General features: G+C 49.4%; 1 long non-coding RNA gene across 2 annotated transcripts; it reads left to right on the forward strand.

The window, feature by feature from the left end:
* The first annotated feature begins 950 nt into the window (after positions 1-950).
* Positions 951-19,155, forward strand: LOC129527697 (uncharacterized). 2 transcript variants are annotated; one of them, XR_008672735.2, is made up of 4 exons: positions 951-1,072; positions 1,898-2,092; positions 16,086-16,227; positions 16,519-19,155. It is a non-coding gene; the product is annotated as an uncharacterized lncRNA (long non-coding RNA). The 2 variants fall into 2 exon arrangements; XR_008672734.2 differs by lacking the exon at positions 951-1,072 and having other exon boundaries at positions 1,785-2,092.
* The last annotated feature ends 4,428 nt before the right edge of the window (positions 19,156-23,583 follow it).

Here is a 23,583-nt window from a genome sequence, read left to right on the forward strand (position 1 = left end):
GACAGGTGTCCTTCTAAGAGACAGAAGAGGAGACACCGACACAGAGGAGAAGGCCACGTGGAGACAGGAGCTGGAAGAGACCGTGGCTCTGAGACACCTGGACCTCAGACTCCCGCTGTCCATGAGTGGCAGAGGATGAATTTGTGAATTTTTAAGGCTCCTGGTTTGTGGCAGTTTGTCGTGGCCACCAGAGGAGACTCCTGGAGCAATGGTTTCACTGAAGGGGACGTTGGTGTCCAAAGCCCCTGATAGTTCTGGAATGTGAGTCCAAGGGCCGCATCTCAGCATCTGCTGGGTCTTCTGCCTCCCTCTGGGACCCTGGAGCCTGGACAGGTGAGAAGGGCTGGGACTAGGTCCGATGTGGCACTGCCACAGAGGTGTGTACCCACCGCCAGGGACTCCTGCTGTTTCTTGGAGGCTGGTTTGCTTGAATCACAAGATGTTCCGTTTCAGCCAGACGAGCACGTCCCGACCCCCAGAGGTGCCCGTGTATCCTGGATGGGGACCCGCCGTGGCTCTTGCCTGCGCAGATGGCTTCCTGCTTTCTGAGCTCTGACGGCTTCTGTGTCCCTCCCCTTGCAGCCTAACGTGGCTGTGGCTGTGATGGGCCACATCTCAATCTCGTAGGACACAAAGACCCCCGTGGGTCCTATCCAGGGCAGCCCTGGCGCAGGGCCCTGTGTCAAAGTCCAGCTGAGCCGTGGGTCTGTGGGGGTCACCGGGTTGGGTGGGGTGGGGCTTGTCATGTGCTCTCATCCTTGTTGATGTGCACTGAGGCCATCTCGGAGACCACCTGGGTGCAGACGGCTTCCTTTCACTCCAGAGAACCTCCCCTGAGCTCGTCTTTCAGCGTCGGCTTTGGCCACCAGTAGGTTCATCTGCACAGCTTCCTACAAATTGCTTCCAGCGACTTTTGCATGTGTGGGTGGCTTCACGGAGACAGCCCCTTTCTCTCCTGTTCCTTTTTATTTTTCCCTACCATGGAGGACGAGGACCTGTCATTGCATTTGGAGCCCACTCTAATCCAGGATGATCTCAGCTCAAGATCCTCAACTTAATTACATCTGCATGTGTGAGTGGCTTCCCGGAGACACCCCTTTAGTCTCCTGTTCCTTTTTCTTTTTCCCTGCCATGGAGGACGAGGACACGCACGCACGGGAACTCAAGTTTAACCCCATGAGTATTTTATGCATGGGGCATTTTCAGCCCAGGTGTACGAAAATGGTCTCACTAAGGGGACTGCTCGGATGACCCATCCAGTGAGGGTGGCATTGCCTGTGTGGCAGTTCAAAGAATCAGAGACAAGCTCTAGAGAGAGAGAGGACACACACAGGTGCACGCATCTCACACACACACACGTGCACACGCGGGCACGCACACACAGGTGCACACGGCCATCACACCGGCCGTGTGAGAGGTGTTGCTTGTATTGAAACGGTCTTCAGCCCAGAAGGTCACTGGTGGCAATAATGGTCTCATTAGACACGCCATCCATCATTCAAATAATCGCAATTTAGAGCCCGCGTTTCATGCCGGGCTGGTTTAATCATTAGCAGCAGTTTGTGAACGGCCTCATTCACCTGGGATTCGGGGATATTGCATGATTTAGCAGGTGACCCCTGACCTCTGCGGGGGGTGGGGGGCGGAGAGCCTGCCTTGGAGGCAAAAGTGGAACAATGAGGCTGACTCACTCAGGGACAATTATTATGCTTAACAGCCTCACTGTCATCTTAGAAGGAAAAGGAGCCAAAAAAAAAAAAAAAAAAAATCCATAGGATGCTGAGCATTCCTTCCAGATCCTTCAGCATTCCTTCCAGATCCCACTTTAGAAGAAGGCAGTGGGGTTGGTTTAAACGCACCCAGCGTGCTCCCGAAGATAATGTTTTTGTTTCTGTAGATGCGGTGGCAGCTTTCTGGCGATTTCTAGGCAATGTACAGGAGGAAAGAAAGAAGGAAGGGGAGGGCACGGAGAAGCTCCGGAAGGCTGGATGCTTGGGGAAGGAGGTCAGGAGGCAGGACCGGCCGGCCGCCCTCCAGACGTCCAGATGTCCAGATGTCCAGCCAGCCGGAGACCGGTCTGCACCTGTCACAGGTGAGCAGCATTTGTTAGTGACATCTGCACAGGCATCAGTTGGGTAAAGGATGTTCCCGTGTTGTACGTGAGCGAGTTAGAGAAAACGCCACACTTTGAGACGAATTAAGAGTCCGTTTATTTAGCTGGCAGCCAAGAGACGGCTAACGCTCAAAGTTCTCTCGGCCCCGAAGAAGGGGCTAGATTTTTTTTTATACTTTGGTTTAGAAAGGGGAGGGGGGTCTAGTGAAAACCATTTTACAGAAATAAAGTAGGCAAAAAAGTTAAAAGGATAAATGGTTACAGGAAAGTAAACAGTTCCAGATGCAGGGGCTTTAAGACTATTACAAGGTGAAAGACGTGGGGCTTTGGGCATTATCAATCAGACGAATTCCTGGGAACTGCGGATATAGCTTGCCACAGTATCTTATCGGTTAATTGCATTCTTGGATGTGCTGGGAGTCAGCTTGCACGAGTCAAGTCCTTGAGGAAGGGGCTGCCAGTGAAAGAGCCAAGATGGAGTCTGTCTGGTTCTCTTAGCTAAGGGTGAGTCCATTCAGGTGGAAACAAGGCTAGGTGATTGAAGGAAAAGGGAGAGTCTAAAAACAGGGTTAGTAAAAACGAGGTTGGGCATTACAGGTGAAACCCCGTCTGCCTGTGCTAAGAAATGCTGCTCACCTGTGACAGGTGCAGACCGGTCTCCGGCTGGCTGGACGTCCGCAGGGCGGCCGGCCGGTCCTGCCTCCTGGCCTCCTTCCCGAAGCATCCAGCCTTCCGGAGCACAGGCAGACGGGTACAGGATGGTCCCCAGGCCCTCATTCACTTGGAGGCAGCAGGAGAAAATCCTCTTGCATTTCTGCAGCCGTCCGCATTTCTGCGCACAGAGACGGTTAAATGCTTGTCATTTAACTTGTCATTCTGTCCGTAACGCAGTGTTCTATTTTTATTTCCATCAGTGCAAAGCTCATCACTCTCCGTCCCCTCCTGCCTGGGATGCTTGCAGCCCCCTTCCTGAGACGGTGGCGATCCCCCAGTACCAGATTTTTGGTGATCCCAGGGGGGCCACGGGGTGTGCCTGGCATCTCTTTTTCTTGTGATCATTTAAAATTCATCCTCGCTCCAAAGAAGATTATCTGTGTAGCAGTGTTGCCTCCGTGAGCCGTCCTGATTTTTTTTTTCCGGTATTTCAAAGGGAGGTTAGGGGATCGGGTTATTTTTGGTGAGAACAGCGGGAAACCAAGCCCTGACTTCTGGAGTCCCTGTGGTGCAGGAGAGGGGTCTCTGAGGACCATGGTGGGAAAATAACTCATCCCTCCTTTGGTCATCTTTGGAGATGAGCTGAAACCAGGAGGGGCTCTAGTCACTTATTTATCTGTTTCTTAAATTTTATTTTATTTATTTATTTATTTTGAGACAGAGTCTTGCTCTGTCACCCAGGCTGGAGTGCAGTGGTGCGATCTCGGCTCACTGTAACCTCTGCCTCCCGGGTTCAAGCGATTCTCCTGCCTCAGCCTCCTGAGTAGCTGGGACTACAGGCACCCGCCACCATGCCTAGCTAATTTTTTGTATTTTTAGTAGAGACAGGGTTTCACCATGTTGGCCAGGCTGGTCTTGAACTCCTGGCCTCATGATCTGCCTGCCTCGGCCTCCCAAAGTGCTGGGATAACAGGCGTGAGCCACTGCAGCCAGTTGATTGTGAATTTCTTTTTTGAGACGGACTCTCGCTCTGTCACCTAGGCTGGAGTGCAGTGGCGCGATCTCAGCTCACTGCAAGCTCCACCTCCCGGGTTCACGCCATTCTCCTGCCTCGGCCTCCCGAGTAGCTGGGACTACAGGTGCCCACCACCACACCCGGCTAATTTTTTGTATTTGTATTTTTAGTAGAGATGGGGTTTCACCGTGTTAGCCAGCATGGTCTCCATCTCCTGACCTCAAGTGATCCACCTGCCTCAGCCTCCCAAAGTGCTGGGATTGTGAATTTTTTTTTAATGTGAACTCTTGGCCGGGCACAGTGGCTCATGCCTATTAATCCCTGCACTTTGGGAGACCAAGGTGGGTGGATCACTTAAGGTCAGGAGTTCAAGACCAGCCTGACCAATACGGAGAAACCCGGTCTCTACTAAAAATACAAAAACTAGCCGGGCATGGTGGTGGGCACCTGTACTCCCAGCTACTTGGGAGGCTGAGGCAGGAGAATGGCGTTAACCCGGGAGGCGGAGGCTGCAGTGAGCCAAAATCGCACCACTGCACTCCAGCCTGGGTGACAAAGCAAGACTCCATCTCGAAACGAAAAACGAAAAATAAATAAAGTGAACTCTTGACAGAAGAATAAAATACACACAGAAAAGTATTCCAGTGATAACTGCAAAGCTCTGTGAATTTTTACAACCCCTCAAACCCACCCAGGTCAGGAAATTAAAGCTCATCAGCTCCTCTGGGCCACTCCCCTCCCGGGATCACTCAGCCTTCTATATTTTATTTTATTTTATTTATGTATTTATGTATTTATTTATTTAGAGACAGAGTCTCGGTCTGTCACCCAGTCTGGGCTGCAGTGGCGCAATCTTGGCTCACTGCAACCTCTGCCTCCCGGGTTCATGCCATTCTCCTGCCTCAGCCTCCCGAGTAGCTGGGACTACAGGCGTCCGCCACCACGCCTGGCTAATTTTTATATTTTTTTTCGTAGAGATGGGGTTTCACCATGTTGGTCAGGCTGGTCTCGAACTCCTGAACTTGTGATCCGCCCGCCTCAGTCTTCCAAAGTGCTGGGATGACAGGTGTGAGCCACCGCACCCGGCCTCACTCAGCCCTTTAACAGGTTAGGTGAGTTTGGCCTGTTGGAGAACTTCTAATAAACGTTAAGTACCCGTCTTTACAGGTAGCTTCTTTCTACGCGAAACATGTTTTGAGATTTGTTGGTGTGGTCGTAACATGTTCCTTCTCATGCATGTGGATTTCCATCTGTTTTTCATAGAGATGAGGTCTCACTGTATTTTCCAAACAAACAGAAAAGAAAAAAAAGGCAATTTTAATGTGTATCCAACAGATGACCACCATTGATTTGTACCCTATATGAGTCTGCTGGGGCCTCCATAGCAAAGTCCCCCAGCCCGGGTGGCTTAGAAACAACAGACATTGATTCTCCCACAGTCCTGCAGGTTGGAAGTCTGAGATCCAGGTATGGGCAGGGCTAGTTCCTCCTGAGGCCGCTCTCCTGGGCTTGGAGACGCCGTCTTCTCCCTGTGTCCTCACAGGGTCGTCCCTCTGTGTGTGTCTGTGTCCTCACCTCCTCCTCTTATAAGGACCCCGGTCCTATTGGATCAGGGCCCACCGTAGTGACCTCATTTTACCTTAATCACGTCTTTAAAAGCGGTCTGTCTCCAACAATCCTATTTCCAAATAAGGTCACATTCTGAGGTCCTGGGGGTTTGGGCGTTCATGGACGAATTTGTGGGGAAAACTCCATTCAGTGTGTCCCATACCCCACTGTGCTCAGGGGTCCAGCTACATGAGGGTGCCTTCGATGAAATTCCTCTGAGGTCATTCCTGCTGCTTCTACTTGGAGGTTCCCTGAGGAGTGTAGGTTTTGGGAACAGCTTTGGGAACAGCTTCAGGCCAGTAGCAGCCTGAGGGGGTCACCCTGGGAGGGAGAAAGAATTCTGGGAGATAAAAGGGAAGGGGGAGCTGGGCGCGGTGGCTCACGCCTGTAATCCCAGCAATTTGGGAGGCCAAGGCGGGTGCATCACGAGGTCAGGAGATCAAGACCAGCCTGGCCAACGTGGTGAAACCCCGTCTCTACTAAAAATACAAAAATTAGCCAGGCATGGTGGCAGGCGCCTGTAGTCCCAGCTACTTGGGAGGCTGAGGCGGGAGAATGGTGTGAACCCGGGAGGCGGAGGCTGCAGTGAGCCGAGATCGCGCCCCTGCACTCCAGCCTGGGCGACAGAGTGAGACTCCATCTAAAATAAAAAATAAAACTAAAAATAAAAAGGGGGGGGGAAGGGGACAGGTACGTGGGTGTAAGAGTTAAAGAAAGAGGAAAGACACTTAAAATTCAGCTTAACAGTTAACGACAGATTTACTTTAGAGAAAATAAAGCTGAGATGGGCTTCTGACCGATTTTTCTCTTACAGACTAAGAATATATATTGGTTTTAGGGTGAGGCGGCTTATCCCAAGCTTGGAATGTTTCTGTGTGGGGGAGAAGTTTATGGCAGGGTTGGAATTGTCTGTGGGCAGAGGGCAGGTCATCTTGGTGCTGATATTTTTCCAGCCGGAGGGGGGTTATCTTGGGTCTGGCATCCTCCTGGCAGCGGGAGGGGGATTATCTTGGGTCTGGCATCATCCTGGCAGCCAGAGTGGGTTTATCTGGGTCTGGCATCGTCCTGGCAGCTGGAGAGGGTTTACCTTGGGGCTGGCCTGTCTTCTGGTCGGTGAGGAGTTTGGAATGTTTCTGGTCGGAGATGTTATTGGTGGTTTATGGTCTTGCTGACCTTTGCCATGAGGCCAACATCCTTTGAATTTAGGTGGTTTTTGATTAAGGTGAATTTTAATGTCAGTGGGGAGGAGATTCTTGGGGGAGGGAGGTGAGCAAAGGGTTCAACTTTAAAATTCGATGTGGGGAGGGTGTGGCTGAGCTTATTCGGCAGAGAAATTGTAACTCACGGGGTCTCGAAGGAGGAGGAATACGTCTTCAGTGGCACAGCAGCCCCATGCATCCAATCCAGGGGGCATCGGGAAGCCGTGGGGGCGGGGGTTCTGCCCCTGAAGGACCTTCCTAGGGCTCTGCTAGGGGGAGCTATGAGATCAGCCTGTGGAGGAGGATATGTAGACACCTGCTGAGAATGGGGATTCAGTGTGAGGTTGGGGTCTGGCTCTCACTGACATGGAATTCACCTGTGAGCTTAACCGAACTCTTTTACAATAGATTAAGTAGAAAATAGAGGTAGCATTAAGTAGAATTAAATTCTGGAAATAGAATTAAATGGAATTAAATTCAAGGAAGAGCATTAAATAGAATTTAATTCTAGAAATAGCGTTAAATAGAAGCCAGTCTCCTTTAATACATTTATTTATTTTTATTAGAAATATGGGCTTTGTCGCCCAGGCTGGAGTACCGTGGTGCAATCTTAGCTCACTGCAGCCTCGTACTCCTGGGCTCAACTGATCCTGCTGCCTCAGCCTCCCAAGTACCTGGGATCACACGTGCACGCCACCACTCCTGACTAATTAAAACAAATTTTTTGTTTTTGGTAGAGATGAGGTCTTGCTATGTTGGCCAGGCTGGCCTTGAACATCTGGCCTCAAGTGATCTTCCCACCTCAGTTTCCTAAAGTTCTAGGATTACCAGCGTGAACCTCTTCACCAACCCAGAAAGCCACTCTGGAAAGGTAGAAAACAAAGAAAATTGGGCAAGTCATGGTGGTTCACGCCTGTAATCGCAGCACTTTGGGAGGCTGAGGCAGGTGGATTGCCTGAGGTCAGGAGTTCGACACCAGCCTGGCCAACATGGCGAAACCCCGTCTCTTCTAAAAATACAAAAAATTAGCCAGGTGGGGTGATGGGCGCCTGTCATCCTGAGGGAACAGAGAGACCCTCTCATATTGTTTTATTTTGTTTTATACTCAGTACCTGTTTTAAGAAGAAACAACAAGGAAGTAAAACCAAAGACAGACACCCCGGTGCCAGGCCCGAAACCAAGCCTGGGCCTGCCTGGCCTAAACCCAGTAGTTAAAAATCAATTCATAACTTGGAAACCGATGTTATTCATAGATTCCAGACATTGTATAGAAGAACACCGTGAAACTCCCTGCCCTGTTCTGTTTCTTTCTGACCACAGGTGCATGCAGCCCATCACATACCCCCTTGCCTGCTCAAATCAATCATGACCCTTTCATGTGAAATCTTGAGTGTAGTGAACCCTTAAAAGGGACAGAAATTGTGCATTCGGAGAGCTCAGATTTTAAGGCAGTAGCTTGCTGATGCTCCCAGCTGAATAAAGCCCTTCCTTCTACAACTCGGTGTCTGAGAGGTTTTGTCTGTCTCGTCCTGCTACAATCCCAGCTACTCAAGAGGCTGAGGTGGGAGAATCACTTCAACCCGAGAGGTGGAGGTTGCAGTGAGCCAAGACGGCACCGTTGCACTCCAGCCTGGGTGACAAGAGAAAAATGCTGTCTCAAAAAAGGCGGGACAATTAGAAGTGGGCAGGGGGCTTCCAGGTCATAGGTAGGTACAACATAAATAGTTGCATTCTTTTGAGTTCCTTTTTTATTTTGTTTTGAGACGGAGTCTTGCTTTGTCGCCCAGGCTGGAGAGCAGTGGCGTGATCTCGGCTCACTGCAAGCTCCACCTCCCGGGTTCAAGCGATTCTCCTGCCTCAGCCTCCTGAGTAGCTGGGATTACAGGCACCTGCCACCACACCCGACTAATTTTTGTATTTTTAGTAGAGACGGGGTTTCACCATATTGGCCAGGCTGGTCTCGAACTCCTGACCTCAGGTGACCCTCCCACCTCACCCTGTCAAAGTGCTGGGATTACAGGTGTGAGCCACTGCACCTGACGATGTTTTGAGTTTGTGATGAGCCTTTTCCAAACAAGACAATCAGATATACATTTATCTTGGTGAGCACAGGGATGCCTTTCAGTGCTGTGTGTCCTTCGTCCATACGGAAATTCCTTCTGAGGGAGGTATGTAGCTTGTTTTCTCTCTTTCTTTCTTTCTTTTTTTTTTTTTTTCCAATCTTAGGAGCTATCTTTTCTAGGAATAGGATGGAAGGCAGGGAAAAGTCAAGCTTTGGCTTACTCACTTATACGTTGTATTATTATTATTATTATTTGAGAGAGTCTTGCTCTCTGTCTCCCAGGCTGGACTGCAGTGGCGCGATCTCAGCTCACTGCAACCTCCACTTCCCGTGTTCAAGCGATTCTCCTGCCTCAGCCTCTTGAGTAGCTGAGATTACAGGAGCTCACCGCCACAGCCAGCTAATTTTTTGTATTTAGTAAAGATGGGGTTTTGCCATGTTGGCCAGGCTGGTCTCGAACTCCTGACCTCAGATGATCCACCCGCCTCGGCCTCCCAAAGGGCTGGGATTACAGGCGTGAGCCACCATGCCCGGCCCCAGTTTTATTATTTAAATCTTATGAAACCAAAAAGAGATGCACATTACAGCTGAGCCAGGAAGAGGTGCAAAGAGAGACAGAATGTCGCCTTTTTGGGGAGTTGAACACACAAAAAAACCCTGTCCCATTCATGTTCTCAAGACAAATATAACTAATTTCTCATGTGTTGGGGACTGGACGTGAATTTGCAAAAACGGTTGAGGTCTGACCCTGATCCTTCCTAGAAACTGGGAGGTGAAGCATTCTTTTCTTTCTTCTCTTTGAAGATCACATTTCAAAGAGGTGGTTCCCAGGTCCTGGAGGAGACATTCCGGCCGCCCGACAGGCAAAAGGCTCATTCATCCATTTAAGACACTTACATGCATTTGAAAAGAATGGAAAAAGGAACTCTGCAAGACAAGGAGGGCTGGGGGAAATCTCTTCCCTCTTCCTTTATCTCCAGCGGGGAAGGAGCAAGCATCTGACTGTCAGGGTGTGTTTGTCCTCAGGGAAGCAGCCGTCGGAATCTCAGGATCTGGGTTTCAGCCCACAGGTTGATTCCTTTTCTGTGCGGTTTCATTTGTAGCCAGGACACCGACGTGCTTCTGTTACAGGACAGGAGTCCCGATCCAGACCCCAAGAGACGGTTCTCGGATCTCACGCAAGAGAATTCAGCGCGAGTCCACAGTGCAAAGTGAGAGCAAGTTTATTAAGAAAGTAGAGAAGCCGGGCGCAGTGACTCACTCCTGTCATCCCGTTGCTTTGGGAGGCCGAGGCGGGCGGATCACTGGAGGTCAGGAGTTCAAGACCAGCCTGGCCAACACGGTGAAACCCCGTCTCTATTAAAAATACAAACATTAGCCGGGCGTGGTGGTGGGCACCTGTAATCCCAGCTACTCGGGGGGCTGAGGAAGGAGAATCGCTTGAACCCAGGAGGCGGAGGTTGCAGTGAGCTGAGATCGCGCCACTGCACTCCAGCCTGGTGACAGAGCGAGACTCCGTCTCAAAAAAAAAAAAAAAAAAAGAAAGAAAGAAACAGAAAGTAGACGAATAAAAGAATGCCTACTCCATAGACAGAGCAGCCGGGAGGCCTGCTGATTGCCCATTTTTATGGTTATTTCTTGATGAAATGCTAAACAAGGGGTGGATCATTCATACCTCCTGTTTTTGTTGGTTGTTTGTTTTTTTGAGACAGAGTCTTGCTCTGTCCCCCAGGCTGGAGTGCAGTGGCGCGATCTCGGCTCACCGCAACCTCTGCCTCCCGGGTTCAAGCGATTCTCCTGCCTCAGCCTCCCGAGTAGCTGGGACTACAGGTGCCCGCCACCATGCCTGGCTAAATTTTTGTATTTTTAGTAGAGACGGGGTTTCACCATGTTAGCCAGGCTGGTCTCAATCTCCTGACCGCGTGATCTGCCCGCCTCGGCCTCCCAAAGTGCTGGGATGACAGGCGTGAGCCACCATGCCCGGCCTAAAGATGTCTTTTAAGAAACAAGATATTTGGGAGGCTGAAGAGGGTGGATGGCCTGAGGTCAGGAGTTCGAGACCAGCCAAAGATGCCTTTTAAACAAGATATTTGGGAGGCTGAAGAGGGTGGATGACCTGAGGTCAGGAGTTCGAGACCAGCCTGGGATGACAGGTGTGAATCACCGTGCCCGGCCCAAAGATGCCTTTTAAGAAACAAGATATTTGGGAGGCTGAAGAGGGTGGATGGCCTGAGGTCAGGAGTTCGAGACCAGCCAAAGATGCCTTTTAAACAAGATATTTGGGAGGCTGAAGAGGGTGGATGACCTGAGGTCAGGAGTTCGAGACCAGCCTGGGATGACAGGCATGAACCACCGTGCCCGGCCCAAAGATGCCTTTTAAGAAACAAGATATTTGGGAGGCTGAAGAGGGTGGATGGCCCGAGGTCAGGAGTTCGAGACCAGCCAAAGATGCCTTTTAAGAAACAAGGTATTTGGGAGGCTGAAGAGGGTGGATGACCTGAGGTCAGGAGTTCGAGACCAGCCTGGGATGACAGGCCTGAGCCACCGCACCCGGGCCCAAAGATGCCTTTTAAGAAACAAGGTATTTGGGAGGCTGAAGAGGGTGGATGACCTGAGGTCAGGAGTTCGAGACCAGCCTGGGATGATAGGCGTGAGCCACCGCACCCAGCCTCTTGCCTCCTGTTTTTAGGACATACAGGGTAACTTCCTGCGTGGCTATGACATCTGTAAACGGTCCTGGTGCTGGTGGGAGTGTGTTTTAGCAGCAAATGAATTACAATTAGTGTAAGGTACAATTAGTGCGGTGAGGACAACCTGAGGTCACTTTCGTTGCCATCTTGGTTTTGGCGGGATTTGGCTGCCTTCTTCACTGCAAGCTGTTTTATCAGCAACTCTTTATGACCTGTGTCTTGTGCCAACCTCCTCTCTCATCCTGTAGGTTAGAATGCCTTAACCTGGGGAGGCCGAGGCAGGTGGATCACCTGAGGTTGGGAGTTCGAGATCAGCCTGACCAACATGGCGAAACCCCATCTGTACTAAAAATACAAAATTAGCAGGACGTGGTGGCTCATGCCTGTAATCCCAGCACTTTCGGAGGCCAAGGCGGGTGGATCACCTGAGGTCAGGAGTTCGAGACCAGCCTGACCAACATGGAGAAACCCCGTCTGTACTAAAAATACAAAATTAGCGGGACGTGGTGGCACCTGCCTGTCATCCCAGCACTTTGGGAGGCCAAGGCAGGTGGATCACCTGAGGTCGGGAGTTCGAGACCAGCCTGGCCAACATAGAGAAACCCCGTCTCTACTAAAAATACAAAATTAGCCAGGCGTGGAGGTGCATGCCTGTAATCCCAGAACTTTGGGAGGCAAAGGTGGGTGGATCACGAGGTCAGGAGTTCAAGACCAGCCTGACCAACATGGAGAAACCCCGTCTCTACTAAAAATACAAAATTAGCCAGGCATGGAGGCGCATGCCTGTAATCCCAGAACTTTGGGAGGCCAAGGTGGGTGGATCACGAGGTCAGGAGTTCAAGACCAGCCTGACCAACATGGAGAAACCCCGTCTCTACTAAAAATACAAAATTAGCCAGGCGTGGAGGCGCACGCCTGTAATCCCAGAACTTTGGGAGGCCAAGGTGGGTGGATCACGAGGTCAGGAGTTCGAGACCAGCCTGGCCAGCATGGTGAAACCCCGTCTGTAATAAAAATACAAAAATTAGCCAGGCGTGGTGGCACGTGCCTGTCATCCCAGCTACTCAGGAGGCCGAGGCAGGAGAATTGCTTGAACCCGGGAGGTGGAGGCTGCAGTGGAGCCGAGATTGCACCACTGCACTCCAGCCTGGGTGATAGAGCGAGATTCTGTCTTTAAAAAAAGAAAAAAAAAAACCCTTAAACTGAGAATGCAGCCCAGAAGGTCTCAGCCTCATTTTACCCAGCCCCTGTTGAAAGTGGAGTTGCTTTATTTCCAACACCTCTGACACTGCTGTTTGGGAATCTTCCGAATGATTAGAGAGTTACAGAAAGTGAAGGCGCCTTGATCGGGAGAAGCTGGTGCCGTCTCTCTCACGGCGTCTGTGGGACAATTGTCCAGGAAGAGGGCGGCTCTGGGCACTCCGGGGGGCTGGAGGTGGGAGCTTCGCATCCTGGAGGTGGCTGTGTGTTTTGGAGACTCATTGTACCACATAAAACACCCTTAAATATCCTTGCCTTCCCCTGCTATTTTGTATAATAATAATATAATTATATTTTATAATTAATAAAATATTATTTTATAATTAATAAAATATTATTTTATAATTAATAAAATATTGTTTTATAATAATTAATAAAAATATTGTTTTATAATAATTAATAAAATATTTTAATAAGTAATAAAATATTATTTTAATAATAAAATATTATTTTTAATAATTGATAAAATATTATTTTTAATAATTAATAAAATAATTCTATAAATGTGACGTATAACAAAATATTCTATAATAATAAAATAATTATATAATATAATTAATAAAATAATTTTATGATAAATTTTATAAATAAATTTTATAATAAATAAATAATTTTATAATAAATATAATTTGTAACAAAAATTCCATAATAATTAATAAAATAATTATATAATAATACAATTAATAAAATAATTTTATAATAAATATAATTTGTAATAAAAATTCTATAATTAATAAAATAATTATATAATATATTATGTGATATTACTACAATCATAATTATATTAATATATAATTATGTATATACATGTTTTTTGAGACGGAGTTTCGCTCTTGTTGCCCAGGTTGGAGTGCAGGGAAGCGATCTCAGCTCACCACAACCTCTGCTTCCCGGGTTCAAGCGATTCTCCTGCCTCAGCCTCTGGAGTAGCTGGGATGACAGGCATGCGCCATCACTCCCGGCTAATTTTGTATTTTTAGTAGAGATGGGGTTTCTCCATGTTGGTCAGGCTGGTCTCAAACTCCTGACCTCAGGTGATCCCCCTGCCTCAGCCTCCCAAAGTGCTGAGATTACAGGCGTGAGCCACTGCCTTTGGCCAATAGATAATAATAATAATCGCATATTATTAATTAATATATTATAATTAATATATACATAATATAATTACATAATTTACTATGTTAATATATAATAGAAAAGATTATATGATTAATATATAATTATATTATTAATATATTATATTAATATATTTATTATATTTTATATAACATTTACATTATATTATTATATAACATTTATGTATTATAATATAGTATTTAATATATAATGATGATATATAATATTTAATACATAATAATATATATTTATATATTATAATATTATATATTATACATTATAATATGGTATATATTTTATAATATAGTAGTAATAATATATTCCCTGCGAAGTATAATAATAATTATTATTATTATTAAGAGACAGGGTCTTGCTCTATTGCCCAGGCTGGAGTGCAGTGGCAGGATCATAGCTCACTGCAGCCTCAACCTCTCGGGCTCAAGCAATCCTCCCATTTTAGCCTCCTGAGTCACTGGGACTACCGGTGTACACCACCATGCCCAGCTAATTTTTTAATTTTTTGCATAGAAGGCGAGTCTCACTATGTTGCCCAGCCGGTCGGGAACCCCTAGGCTCAAGCACCCTTCCCAGCTTCCAAAGTGCTGTGGTGACAGGTGTGAGCCACCATGCCCGGCCAGGTTGGACAAGTACTAACATACTGTTCATAACATAAGCTGTATGCCGGATGCATACAGCCGGCCTATAGTTTCTGCAAATCCAGAAAAGCTTACTGCAACTGCAGAAAGAAAAAAAAAAAGAGAGAAAGAGAGAGAGAGGGAGGGAGGGAGGGAGGGAGGAAGGAAGGAAGGAAGGAAAGAAGGAAGGAAGGAAGGAAGGAGAGGGAGGGAGGAAGGAAGGAAGGAGAGGGAGGAAGGAAGGAGAGGGAGGGAAGGAAGGAAGGAAGGAAGGAAAGAAGGAAGGAAGGAAGGAGAGGGAGGGAGGAAGGAAGGAGAGGGAGGAAGGAAGGAGAGGGAGGGAAGGAAGGAAGGAGGGAAGGGAGGAAGGACGGAAGGAAGGAAGGGAGGAAGTAAGGAAGGGAGGAAGGAAGGAAGGAGAGGGAGGGAGGAAGGAAGGAGAGGGAGGGAGGAAGGAAGGAAGGAGAGGGAGGGAGGAAGGAAGGAGACGGAGGAAGGAAGGAGAGGGAGGAAAGAAGGAGAGGGAGGGAGGAAGGAAGGAAGGAGACGGAGGGAGGAAGGAAGGAGACGGAGGAAGGAAGGAGAGGGAGGGAAGGAAGGAAGGAGGGAAGGGAGGGAGGAAGGAAGGAGACGGAGGAAGGAAGGAGAGGGAGGGACGGAAGGAAGGAGGGAAGGGAGGAAGGAAGGAAGAAAGGGAGGAAGGAAAGAAAGAAGGAAGGAAGATTCTAATTCAAATCAGTTGCTTAAGAGGGAGAGATCAGGAAATTCCCAACTAAAGTGCTGGGGTGACAGGTGTGAGCCACCATGCCCGACCAGGTTCCCCAGCTGTTTGGACAAGTAGTAACAAGCAGCTAACTGCAAATGCAAAAAGAAAGAAGAAGGAAAGAAAGAAAGAGAGAGAAAGAAGGAAGAAAGGAAAGAAAGAAGAAAAGAAAAAACCAATTCTAATTCAAATCAGTTGCTTAAGAGGAGAGATCAGGAAGAAAGAAAGAAGAACAGAAGGAAAGAGAAAGAAAAAGAAAAGAGAGAAGAAAGACACAGAAGAAAGAGAGAAGGAAGGAAGGGAAAGAAGGAAAGAAGGAAGGAAAAAGAAAGGGAAAAAGAAAGAAAAGAAAAACTAATTCAAATCAGTTGCTTAAGAGGGAGAGATCAGGAAGAAAGAAAGAAGGAAAGAGAAAGAAAGAAAAAGAAGAAAGAAAGAAAGAAAAACAAATCCTAATTCAAATCAGTTGCTTAAGAGGGAGAAATAAGGCAATTTCCCACCAGGAGGATGCCATCTAGATCGGACGGCGTTGTTGGTCCATCCCTGACTCTGAAGTCACTAACAAAACTCCCAGGCTTTGTGCAAAGGAGAACCTCTAAGCCCCTGGGAATGGCGTTCTCTCGCTCTCCACCATGAGTCTGGCTGGCTCGCCTCCTTGTAGAATGAGGTGGCCGCAAGTTTGGCGGCCTCTGGAGAAACGGCGGTGCATTTCTTGACGTAAGAAGTAATGTAGAGGGTGGGGGAGTGTCTGTTCCATGATAATTTCTGAATAGTGCTTTTCTCCGGAGCCATACATCATTGTCAAGTCAGAAGATTACACGTACCGTTTCCTTTGTGAACCAGGGACTCGGGGTGGGTGCAGATGTCCCCAAATGCAAATCCGCCTGGTAGATAGAGTGAGATAGATATGAATGTAGAAACCACGGGTCTCCTTCCCCCACAACCCACCTTTGTTGTTTGTTTGTTTTAGGTGATTCAGGGACAAAACTTTCCTGAAACAACAAGGCTCAAATTATATCATAATTACAGACATCCGTCGGCAAGCCCGCGTTTTATTTCAAGGCCGGGAGCTGAAATGATCGTGTTCAGTCACGCACACCATCTATGACAAGGTAGGTCTGGGTGGGAAGGGAGGTGCAAAATACATGCGATCTTTCATTGAGATGAAAATAAAGTCAATTGAGCTCTCTCCCCCAGGAGGGAACAGGAAGGCAAACGTTTATCTGGCTGCAAACACAGGCAAAAAAATTTAGACAATGTATATAGCTGCAACCAGATTTGGAGACAGAGGCCAAGCACCTGAATCGTTGCCCCAACTTTCCAGTTTTAACCTGATGTTCGGTATGTCATGTTATTTTGTTTTACTATTATTTTATTTTATGTTTTTAATTTATTTTTTTCAGACGGAGTCTCGCTCTGTCACCCAGGCCGGAGTGCAATGGCGCGATCTCAGCTCACTGCAACCTCCACCTCCCGGGTTCAAGCGATTCTCCTGCCTCAGCCTCCCGAGCAGCTGGGACTACAGGTTCCCCCCACCACGCCTGGCTAATGTTTGTATTTTTAGTAGAGACGGGGTTTCACCCCGTTGGCCAGGATGGTCTCGAACTCCTGACCTCGTGATCCACCCACTTCAGCCTCCCAAAGTGCTGGGATGACAGGCGTGAGCCACCGCGCCCAGCCCTATTTTTTTCTTTTTTGAGACGGAGTCTCGCTCTGTCGCCCAGGCTGGAGTGCAGTGGCACGATCTCGGCTCACTGCAAGCTCCGCCTCCCAGGTTCACGCCATTCTCCTGCCTCAGCCTCCCGAGTAGCTGGGACTACAGACGCCCGCCAGCACGCCCGGCTAATTTTTTTTTTTGTATTTTTAGTAGAGAAGGGGTTTCACCGTGTTACCCAGGATGGTATTGATCTCCCGACCTCGTGATCCACCCGCCTCGGCCTCCCAAAGTGCTGAGATGACAGGCGTGAGCCACCGCGCCCAGCCCTATTTTTTTCTTTTTTGAGACAGTCTCGCTTTGTCGTACAGGCTGGAGTGCAGGGGTGCAATCAGGGTTCACTGCAGCCTCGAACTCCCAGGCTCAAGCGATCCTCCTGCCTCAGCCTCCCAAGTAGCTGGAACCACAGCTCCGCACCACCACGCCCCGCTATTTTTTGTGTTTTTTGTAGGGACGGGGTTGCACCATGTTGCTCAGGCTGGTCTGGAACTCCTGTGCTCAAGCGATCCGCCATCCTGGGCCTCCCAAAGTGCTGGGGTTACAGGCATGCGGCCCCGCGCCGGCCCAGTCTTTCCCTCTCCCACTGCTTCCCAGGGCTTTGCCTGTCTAACCGGGCGCGGGCAGTTGTCCTGTGTCCTGGCTCAGCGCGGACCTACGCGGGGTGATCACACAGATGCCCCCAGCTCTCTCTACCTCCCGCGAAGGCGCTGAGCCCCCTGATCCCTGCCCGGGCACTGGCGCAAGGTCGCCTGCGAGCGCCAGGCCTTCCTGCCCGGTGGGAGACGGGAGGGCCCGCTCTCTGGCTCGGTCTGGTTCCCGGGTCAGCCAGCAGCCGCGCCTCTTCCTCCCGGACCCGGGACCCGCCCCTTGGCCGGGGCCGCGGCCGCAGCGCCCCCGGAGGGGCCGCCCTGCGCATGCCCGAGGGAGGCGGGTGACCTGGGCGCGCGCTGCCCGAGGCCGGGGGGCGGTGGGGACAGCACAGGCGGGGCGGCCGAGCCGAGACCTTCCCACCCCGCCCCACGCGTGGTTGGGGACCTGACGCGCCGTCGTGAGTGGGGCGGGTGCAGGTGTCCCTGGGGGCCGGGGGCAGACACTGGTGCGGGACGACCTGCTCCCGAGGGGGTCCGCAGGCCACACCCAGAGAAACTGGGGCGCCTCCAGTCACCGCCGCGGTCCGCCCCGCCCGAGGCTTTGACCCCCTGAATCAGCGTCGGGGCAGGGATCCGCGTGGGGTGGAAGAGGCTGGGAAACTGGGGAGTCCCGGGCCTCCTCTGGAGCCGCCCGCCCTTGGCTGGCTGGTCCTTCTCTTCCGCGGCTCCCGCCGGGCTGGGCCCTGGGCCGCCCTCACTCCCTGCCCTCTGCAGCCTCCCTTGCGTTTGTCATTCACTCTGCCAGGCTCTCCTTCTGCCTCCGCATGCCCAACGATCCGGAGAAAAACACGGACCATGACATCAAAAGGCCTTGGCAAAGGAATCGTGATTATTGTGATACAAGATTCTGCACCTCAAAGGGGAACCCTGTAGTGAGTTTTGGAAAACGTACAAAGCCTGACTTACAGTATGCCTGTTATCTGTGGCGTTTCATCTGGGGAACTTACTTTTCCTTGATAGGGTAAACTATTCTCATCCAGAGTATGTCCCTCAGTCTGTAAAAGTCCATGGTGCCCTACATCTATTAGGGTAGTGAGGAAGGGCAGTGGGCATTGGATCTGCTTCTTTGAAAGCCCCCACCTGTGTTTAGCTTCTGTTAGAGGCCTTTGAACCAGAGCAACTCCATCTTGGGTAGGCGCTTGGTAAAATGAGGCTGAGACCTACTGGGCTGTGTTCCCAGGCGGTTGAGGCATTCTAAGTCACAGGATGAGATGAGAGGTCGGCACAAGCAGTAAAGAAGCCGCGGCCAAAACCCACCAAAACCAAGATGGTGATGCGAATGACCTCTGGTCGTCCTCACTGCTACACTCCCACCAGCGCCAAGACAGCTTACAAATGCCGTGGCAACGCCAGAATGTTACCCTATATGGTCTAAAAAGGGGAGGCATGAATAATCCACCCCTTCTTTAGCATATAATCAATAAATAACCATAAAAATGAGCAACCAGCAGCCCTCGGGGCTGCTCTATGGAGTAGCCGTTGTTTTATTTCTTTACTTTTTTTTTTTTTTTTCGAGAGGGAGTCTTGCTCTTGCTCAGGCTGGAGTGCAGTGGCGTGATCTCGGCTCACTGCAATCTCCTTCTCCTGGGTTCAAGCGATTCTCCTGCCTCAGCTTTCGAGTGGCTGGGACTACAGGTGCCCACCACCATGCCGGCTTTTTTTTTTTTTTTTTTTTTTGTACTTTTAATAGAGACGGGGTTTCACCACGATGGCCAGGGTGGTCTCGAACTCCTGTCCTCAGATGATCTGCCCACCTTGGCCTCCCAAAGTGCTGGGATTATAGGCGTGAGCCACCGTGCCCAGCCCTATTCCTTTACTTTTTTTTTTGAGGTGGAGTCTCACACCTGGCCTCCAATATGTTTATTCATATTGCTGAGGCAGGGGATTGCTTGAGCCCAAGGGTTTGAGGTTGCAGTGAACCATGATCATAAGCTGTATTTCAGCGTGAGTGAGAGACTGAGACCTTGTCTCACAAAATAAAAGTTAAAAAGTCCTTATCTGGAGGTGAGAAAGCCAAATACAAAGGTCTTCTCAGTTGGTTCCCAGTCTTCCCAGTCCAGCAGCCTCAGCATCACCAGGGAGCTGGTTAGGCAAATTCTCGGCCACCCCAACCTACTGAATTGGAGACCCTGAAGATGGGGCTATCTGAATTTTAACAAGGCCTCCAGGTTTGCATGCTCAAGATTGAGAACCACTGGCAAAAGCAAACAATTTGAATCTGAAGTCAGCCCACCTGCATTTGAATACAGGCCCTGCCGCTTAATAACTGTGATTTAGAGCAAGTTAGTTACTTAACAGCTAGGTTGACCAATTGTCCGAGTTTGCCTGGCACTGTCCTGATTTCAGCATTGAAAGTACTACATTATCGCTGTGGCTCACGCCTGTAATCCCAGCTTCTCAAGCTGTCCCTGTGGAATCCTCCATATCGGTACATTCATCCCTATCTAGCATCCCCTTCCTCCCTCGCCCGTCCTGCACCCTCAGAATTCATTCTCAGATCAGCTTCCCAGATTTTTGCCAATATCAATTAAAAATTTTTTTTAGCCAACCATGTACTGTGAGTAAGCCAATATCAATTAGCAAAATATTTAGTTTCTTTTGGTGATTCAGTATCTTCCCCCTGGAATTTTTTGATGATTCAGTACCCTCCTAGATTTGGCCCCTGGGGCCTGCGGGGATGTGACTTGTCATTTAATTCTGGAGAAAATGAGGGGTAGGGCTTATAAGGAGACTCCTTCGGGGCAGGGTCATTACAGGGTGTGTTACATAGGGAAATGCTAGCTGCTGGCTAGCTCTCGCTCTTGAAAGGCTCTTCCTCCCTCAACTGAAATGGGGAAGGGGGAACCCCGGCCCACTGAGGTCCTGACATCTTTAGCACATGGCTTCTTAGGTCACCCAGGGCATCCAGGTTACCAGCTTGGGAAACAGGAGATGTAGGTTGGAGGAAGAGGCTACAGCCCACCCTGGAAATAACTGCCATCCGTCCCACCCATATGGTTAGGCTTTGTGTCCCCACCCAGATCTCATCTCGAATTACAATCCCCACGGGTTGAGGGATGGACCAGGTGGAGGTACTTGCATCATGGGGGCAGTTTCCCCCATGCTGTGCTCGTGAGAGTGAGTGAGTTCTCACAAGATCTGATGGTTTTAAAGCGTGGCAGTTCCTCTTTCTCGTGCTTAGATCCTCGTAACTGTCCTGTGGAGAAGGTGTCTGCTTTCCCCTACCTGCATGGTTGTAAGTTTCCTGAAGCCTCCCCAGCCGTGTGGAACTGTGAGTCAATTAAACTTCTTTATAAGTTACCCAGTCTCGGTATTTGTTTTTTTGAGATGGAGATTTGCTCTTGTTGCCCAGGTTGGAGTGCAATGGCGTGATCTCGGCTCTTTGCAACCTCTGCCTCTCGGGTTGAAGCTATTCTCCTGCCTCAGCCTCCCAAGTAGCTGGGATTACAGGCGTGAACCACCACACCCAGCTAGTTTTGTATTTTTAGTAGAGAGGGGGTTTCATTATGTTGGTCAGGCTGGTCCCGTGCTCCAAGCCTCAGGTGATCCGCCCACCTCAGCCTCCCAAAGTGCTGGGATTACAGGCATGAGCCACCGCACCCAACCTTGGATGTTTCTTTATAGCAGTGTAGAAACAGACTCACCCGTCGCTGCAGGCCATACCTCAGCTACATAGAACACCTAACTGCCCGCAAGGGAGTTCCTGCTACTAGGATCTTCAGGGTGACAAAGAGGAAGCTTTGGCTGGCAAGGGTGGTGGGGAGGGGAGGGGCTAGGTACCTAAGGCTTCCCTATCTTTCCACACAGCCTAATTTTCATAGCCTCTGGTCTCCACATTTCACTCTTTCCCAAATAAAGACCTTTTAAGGTGTGGGTCCCCTTGGTCATTCTGTAACCATTGGATCAAGTTTTCAGTTTTTTCTGCTCTCTCAGCTGCAAAATAACATATTCGAGTTGTGTTTTTTTTGTTTTTTTTTTTTTTTTGAGACAAAGTCTCACTCTGTCGCCCAGGCTGGAGTGCAGTGGTGTGATCTCAGCTCACTGTAACCTCCGCCTCCGGGATATAAGCAATTCTCCTGCCTCAGCCTCCCAAGTACCTGGGATTACAGGCACCCGCCACCACACCTGACTAATTTCTGTATTTTTAGTAGAGACGGGGTTTCGCCATTTTGGCCAGGCACACTCGGGTTTTCTAACCATACCTTGAGCCAAGAATTTGGATTCTGAGCTTGTCTTTTCATTTAAGCTATGTGGCACTGTTAACATGACCGCCCTGCCCAGCAGATCTTGACTTCAGTGTAATCTTTATTCTCTTCTATGGCAGGAGCCATTAGGTCCCCCAAAGCCTTGCCTTTGATGGGTACTTTGTTCCCGGGGACAATGGGATTAGCTGTCTTGCCAGGGCGTGTCATGGGGCTGCTGGTGTCCTGTCCCATAATACCGGCTGGATTTTCACTGTCCTCTGGCCACTTTCCAGCCTTCAATTGCTCCTGTTTCCTTTGGGGCTTCTTGCTCTGTCCAGTCCTGGTCCTATTTTTGTGAGAATCAAGGTTCTTAGTTTTAACCAACAGAAACTAATTCTGGCAACTCGAAGCAGAAAGGGACTTTGTCAGAGGTACTGGCTAGTTCCTAGGAGCTCTGAAAGGGTCAGAAAATCAAATTGGGAAGAGGCCATTGGGCAAAGCTGGCCAGGTGAAGACCCCACAGCCTCTGCTGGCACAGAAGCTACAATTGGCACCACCGAAGTGGGACAGAAGCTGCCACCTGTGCAAGCTAGATGTAGTCGCTGTCGCTGTCACCATCAATTTTTGAGATGATGCTTCTTCCTGCCTGCCACTTTAATTCAAAGCGAAGGCCAGGTGCAGTGGCTCATGCCTGTAATGCCAGCACTTTGGGAGGCCAAGGCAAGAGGATCGCTTGAGGACGGGAGTTTGAGATCAGCCTGGGCAACAGGGTGAGACCCCGTCTAGCCAAAAAATACGAAAAAAATAGCTGGGCAGAAAGAAAATGGCTCATGCCTGTAATCCCAGCACTTCAGGAGGCCGAGGTGGGTGGATCACCTGAGGTCAGAAGTTTGAGATTAGCCTGGCCAACACGGTGAAACACTGTCTCTACTAAAAATACAAAAAATTAGTCAGGTGTGGTGGCACATGCCTGTAATCCCAGCTACTCAGGAGACTGAGGTAGGAGAATCGCTTGAACCCGGGAGGTGGAGGTTGTAGTGAGCTGAGATCTCACCATTGCACTCCCCGCTGGGTGACAGAGCAAGACTAGTCTCAAAAAAAAAAAAAAAAAAATAGGCGCCACGTCGATGGAAGGACAAGAATAAAGAAACTGAGGCTGGGTATGGTGGCTCACGCCTGTAATTCCAGCACTTTGGGAGTCCGAGGTGGGTGGATCACCTGAGGTCGGGAGTTCAAGACCAGCCTGACCAACACGGAGAAACCCTGTCTCTACTAAAAATACAAAAATTAGCCAGGCATGGTTGCGCATGCCTGTAATCCCAGCTATTGGGGAGGCTGAGGCATGAGAATCACTTAAACCTGGGAGGCGGAGGTTGTGGTGAGCCAAGATCGCGCCATTGCACTCTAGCCTGGGCAACAAGAGCGGAACTGTGGCTCAAAATAAATAAATAAATAAATAAATAAATAAATAAAAAATAAAGACATTGGGCCAGGCACAGTGGCTCGTGCCTGTAATCCCAGCTCTTTGGAAGAATGAGGTAGGAGGATTGCTTGAGCCCAGTAGTCCGAGGGTGCAGTGATCACGTCATTAAACTCCCACCTGGGTGACAGAGTGAGGAGCTGTCTCCCCACCCCCATCCTCCCAAAAAAGAAGGTAACTGGGCAAAGAAGTTATTTTTAGTAGAGACTGGCTTTCATCATATTGGCCAGGCTGGTCTTGAATTCCTGACGTCAGGTGATCCACCCACCTCGGCCTCCCAAAGCGCTGGGATTACAGGTGTGAGCCGTGGTGCCCAACCTCCTCTTCTCATTTAATCCTCAAAATCATCTCACAAAGCAGGTGCTATCAATACCCGCGTCTTACAGAACAGTTAACAGATGTGTCCAGGGCCGCATGGAGAACACCTTGAGAGAGCAATG

The sequence above is a fragment of the Gorilla gorilla genome, chromosome 18 (assembly GCF_029281585.2).
Source record: "Gorilla gorilla gorilla isolate KB3781 chromosome 18, NHGRI_mGorGor1-v2.1_pri, whole genome shotgun sequence".
NCBI classification, from domain to species: domain Eukaryota; kingdom Metazoa; phylum Chordata; class Mammalia; order Primates; family Hominidae; genus Gorilla; species Gorilla gorilla.